This window comes from Alligator mississippiensis, chromosome 1 (genome assembly GCF_030867095.1).
Source record: "Alligator mississippiensis isolate rAllMis1 chromosome 1, rAllMis1, whole genome shotgun sequence".
Lineage (NCBI taxonomy): Eukaryota > Metazoa > Chordata > Crocodylia > Alligatoridae > Alligator > Alligator mississippiensis.
This window is the reverse complement of record NC_081824.1, coordinates 207565944-207571943: the sequence shown is the minus strand read 5'-3', so window position 1 is coordinate 207571943 and position 6000 is coordinate 207565944.

Here is a 6000-nt window from a genome sequence, read left to right as displayed (position 1 = left end):
CCTAGACCCAGATGAAGGCAATCTGGAACCCTGGGAATGTTCCTGTAGCCCTCTGGTCCCAGTCTTAGTGTCTTGGAAGCAGAAGGTACCTTCTCACTTCCAGAGAAGCCAGGGCGATTGTGTGAGGGTTCATCTTTGCAAGAGCAGCAGGAATAACAGCATTGGGATTGTCTTTTTCTGCGTCCCCCAAGAAGCAAGAGTATCAGTAGGGAGGTCCTCACTAGTAATTTCAATCAAGGTTCACCTGTTTTGGTGAGAAGATTTAGGCCTGCACTCTTCCTCCAACATGCATACAGCTGGGTTTTGGCATTAGTTTGTTAGAATGAATGGAGCTGTTGACATCTCTGAGCCATTGTCTGGCTACCTGCAGACTCAAAAAGACATTGCTGCTTTAGTTACACCCAGGTCATCAACAGTTTCTTTGCAGCCATTAGGACTGAAAAATTATTTTTAACTTAAAAGGAAAAAGAAAGTAGGGAAGATCAGATGTTGATGTAATTGCATGATTTGAGATGGTAAGGCCCTAAGCATGAGACTATCATGTCTATAATTTATCCCTTATTGGGAGTGGCCTGTGTGTTGCAAGAGGGCGGTCAGGAGTGACTGACATCCCTCTTGAGAAAACAGGGTAATTCACATTTGGATCTTCTCAATCCATATAATTTTGGAACACAATTAATTTTGGAGAAAGATGGAAGGATTTTGGGTTTAGTCTGCTAATGCAAATTCCAGGGATATGCTATTCCATCCCTAGGGACTAGCTGCATCAAGGCTAGGGATTTATTCAGAATCTGTCCCACTGAGGCCCTGTCCAGAACAGTGGTGAATGTATTCTTAATCAGAGCACAAGTGCCCCTAATATAATGAGCACCAATAGTGTGTCTCTCTGGAACCTTCGTAAAATAAGTGCTGGATTCATTAATATTCTTGAGGATAAGAAATTATCTTCTAGAACAAATACATTTAGATGCAAACGCTACATTATACATCAGAAGGAGGTTAATCCTTAAAGCTGTTCTCATAAATAGTAGGCCACATACTGTATTAAATACTGACAGATCTGTTTTAGATTATGGAAACCTGAAAGAGCAGGATTTTTCCTTCCTCTCTTCACATATAGACAGATTACTGAACTAATCATGTCATATGAATAAATAATGAAAATGTGGCACTGAAATGCTTTAAATGGTTAATATCAAGTGAGCTGTAAAGCTATTCTAAAGTGTCCATAATATCTGTTTTCAAAGTAAGAAGAAAAAATGTTTAAAATATTTTCCTAATTAATTCCACCCAAAACCCCCAAAAACCACCAGTTTGCACATTTTGTGGAGATGAAGAAATAGTTTTGAATTAAATGCTACCCTTTAGAGCTATATGTGTTCTAATTAAATCAGCCAACTTCGAAAGCTTTGAGTGGAATGCAACTTTGCTGGTAGATGTACAGCGGGGGGTGTTTTTGTTGTTTTTAATATCCATCTACAAGTATACCTAAGCAGATCTAGTGGCAGGGGAGTTTAGAATTATTCCTCACAACCTTAATTTCTGTGTGACAACAGTCATTCATAATGTGTATACCAGTTTGTATATGTTCTTTGCTTTCCTTTTCTTGTTTAAAAATTATAGATGGTCATGGCTTTTGTGAGGCGGTGGGGGCGGGGGGGAGGTAGAAGGGGTCAGAGGAGGGGAAGAGAGATTGGAAAGAATGTTAAGTTTAAAAAGAAAAACAAATTTAATATTGAGGTAATCCTGAGCACCTTTATTAATATAAGCAGAAGCCTGAAGATTCAGGTACTTTATTTGCATCTTTGGGTAATACCCGATTTAAAATAAATTTAATCTAACAAACAATACGAAAATTAAAAGTCCCCAAAAGTTAAATAAAGACAAGGATAATCTTCATCAAACAGAAGTCTGTGGCAAAACTTTGATTTTGTTAGTTGAGAATTACATTCTTAATACCTGGCCCCACAAATCTAACGAGTAACTCCAGGGAGCCTGATCCCAGGGCACAGATGTTAGCAAAAATGGTGAGAATAAGCTAAATGCTGAAAGGCAGATTTGTTCTCTTTGCTTCTGTAATTTGAAGGGCCTTCGTCTGACAGATGTGGTTACAGAATGTATGATCTTTACAATTTAAATGTTATTCCTTCCGCAGTCAGACAGAAGCTCCTCCTTTTCCTCCTCATGCGTATTCACTGGAACTCAACTCCATAGTTCAGGGGAGACCAATCAAGAGGGTGGAGTTTTATGGGCACAACTATGGGACTGTATTATACTAATGCTGCAAAAATTTGCAAAATAAGGGATTTGAATTATATACTATACATCCCTTGATGTTAATTTCAACGTAACAATCAAACAGCTTTCCAGCATCAAATGTCAATCACAATTTACTATAATTTATAATGCTCACATTTTATCAAAAATGCTTACATGAAGAATTGTATTACAGCTATATAGTCAGTAAAATATATCATTACAAATCTTAGCATTTGGGAACTTTTTAATAGACATATAAATATGTCTGTACATCTGTGGAATAGATTTCCATCATGAGAGACAACACCACAATTTATTTTCTTAAGAGGCCAAAGTTCTACTCTTCAAAAGGGATGCAGAAATACTCATTCTCGGGGAATATTTGGAATATTCCTATCTTTTCCCCCATGCCATATTATCCAATTTCAAATTAATTTTGATTTTTTTTTGCAGGATGTAGACTAGAAAGCAATTTCTCACCATATATACAATAGTATTTATGGCTTGACATGCAAAGCCTCCAAATTGCTTTAGCTGAATAGGCAGTCAACCCTGAATAGGGAGGAGTTGCTAAATTCCTCATGTATTACCAGGCCCTACTGACAAAGTTCCTGGAGCAGCTGAGCAGTTCTACAGCTCCATTAGAAAATAAAATGAAAGTCAACAAATGTGTTCTCAAAGAAAACCCCAGGTAAATAGCATTATAGCAACCCACCGTAGAGGCTACAGGGCATTAATTGCATTAATGAGGGCTGTCCCTCAGAAGAACAGAAATTACTTGTAAATGTTTCAGAGATGAACAAGGACACTCTTGAACACTATTGAAAGTTAGCCTTTCATATCGTCCTATGCGTTGAAAAAAACTCTTTGTACCTTTAGTGACTCATTTGAGACAAACCTTATCAGGAGGTAGGTCAGCTATCCAGCACAAGCAATTCTCCATCCTATCATCAATACCTTTGCTGTAGACTGGTTTAGTTTCCACTAAGTGTTTTACATCACTGAAATCTTGACCAAGCATTGGAAGAATGCCAAGATGGGGTAGATATGACTGGCTGAAGCTGTATGGGTGTACTAGCAGTGTACTTACTTATGCCCAACATCAGGCTAGTGTATCAGCTATTACAAGGAAGTCACATAAATGCTAAACCATAATGACAAATGAAAAAATGTTTAGCTTGTCCCAATTTTTGTACCCATTGTTGCAAGACATGGCTATCCCACTACACATTCACAAGTAAGGGTACATAATGGAGATCAGGTTGAATTATTTTACACTTACAGTTTGAATTTAAAAAGGTAATTACTGAAATTAGAACATTTTAGGCTTGTTATTCTAAGAGCAGATGATAAAAAAGCTTTCTTAGTCTGTTTTCTTAAAGTGTTGGTTTTCCTCTGCTACCACCTCCAGACTTTTCAATTATCTATAAACCAGCCTTTAATGATGCACTGTTTTACAGTGGACTTCTGAACACAATTATAAAATGAATAATGTTATAATTATTTATTAAAACTCAGATTTAGTGGTCTGACTGCCCAGTGTCCTAAGCACTAACACATCATAAATGCTGAGAACACGTGCAGTGAGTGCCACTGGTGTTGATGAAGTCATATAACACAGCGGAAAAGAACAAAAAAAATATTTTCAGAACTGATTCATCACACTTTTACCTCAATCTCAGCACAAAGTATTTTCCAGGAATTAATGACCAACTGATGTTACTAACCTGTGAATGAGCCTTGGACTAGCAATTCCTCCTAGCCCATCTTTAATTCCCAGGAAATGCTTTAAGCCAAGGTCATTGCTGCTTAATTACAGTGCACAAGAAACAGACTGATGAGCCAGAGAAGTTCCATAGTATTGTGTACACAATTGTGTATTATATACTGTTGCCAGACACAGAGAACTTAGTGGTTAGTTATTCAGGCTTTTACAAAAATGCTTTTGTAGTTGTTTTTAAGGGCTAGTTGTTTATTGGCAGTTTTTTCACTCATGTATCACCAGTCCTTTACTTGGTCCAAGACGGCAATTTTTTATCCTGCTTTTTTTCCCTATTTCACTTGTTTCATGGGAAAACTAATCCTGCAACTCCCCTCCAAATCTGGTTGGGGCAATGAAGGGGAGGGAAAAGACCTGGCTCTGGGTATGCCCAAGACTTTTTTTTTCCAGACAGGAAACTTCATCTTTGCAAGAGTCAAAACCAAGTCACCTAAATATACAGTTTTAGTTTCTGCATGTTCATTTGCCACAAAATCCTTTTTCTAACTGAAATCTTAAGAACTGGTGCGTGATATAGTCAAGCATTTGAGTTACAAACAGGGTGCCCATCACAGAGGACAGTCCAGTTGTCCTCTGTCCTCTATTGATATGAAACTGGATGTCTTTAATTTTTCTCTTGAAGAGAAAAACAGAGGATGTAAAGGCGTCGGGTTTCGTATCAATAGAGGACAGAGCAGCAGAAAACTGGACTGTCCTCTCTGATGGCCACCCTAGTTACAAATCTTTCTCTACATCCTAACTGTCACACAATTACATTACAATGGATATATTAAAACTAAAAAAACAGAAAATTAACAGTCATGGTCTTTAAGATCTATAGCTGAAAATATCTATCAGACTTAAGTATATACTGTTATTTTTAATATAACCTACATGTGTATTTTAAAGCCTCTAGATATCCAATAGCAGTGCTATTGGACATCTAGGGGCATTAAAATATGCATCTATTATATACATCTATTTAAATACACAACTATATATTAAATACACAACTATTATAGCAGTTTCCCAAAATTGGTTCATAATTTTTTTTTTATTATTAATTGTTGTTGCCTTATTATCGTTGTTGTTGCTCATGGATCAATTGTTAGGGGCTGTAAGGCACCTGGTAGACCATGGGGTCCAGCCCCCCTGCACTAGGCAGGAAAAGACAACTGGGGTCAAGTGACCGTCCAGCAAGGTGTCGTCTCTTTATTACTATTCATTCCTGATTGTCCTTGCTGTCCTTGTCATTATTTTGATGTCTAGAGAACGAGGTCGGGGGGGGGGGAGGGGGAGGGAGGTTTTCTTTTTAATCTGGGGAGAAATAGGGCAAACAGGACGTGGAGGTCAGGGAACATCAGTCCGTGGAGGTGCCACCCTACTCGGAAACACATCCAGCGTGTCATCCCCCTCCACCTCGCAGCTAAGGGACAGAGGTCCCTGCTGGGGTGACGTGGGCGTGCCCTCAGGGCAGACAAAGCTCCGCCGCCCCCATCACCCGTGCGGGGCCAGCGGGCTGAGGAGCCCGGCGGGGGCCGCCCCCTTCGGAGCCGTTAACAGCGCTGAGCGCGCGCGCGGCGGCCGTTGAAAGACCAGCGCCCGCGCCCCCCTCCCACCGCCCCCCCCTTTGTGCCCGCGCCTCGCACGTGCCCGGCGCCCATGTGCAGCGACAGGAGCGGCCACCACGCCCCTGTCTCTCTCTCTCAGTCTCTCCAGAGAGGGGGAAAAAAAGTCCCCCCTCCCCCCAGCGGGCCCCTCAGGGACAGTCACCCCACGCGCAAGCAGCCAGAGCCGGCAGGGCGCACTACCCCCTCAAACATTTTTTTTTAAATTAGAAATATATCAAATATACATACAACACAACAAACGCCTCAGCCCAACATAAACCACCCCCAGCTTCCTCCAGCTACACGTCTGCAGCTGCAGTGCGCCCCCCCCCCGCCCCGCCAGCCAGCTAGTACCAATGGGGCTGGCGGAGG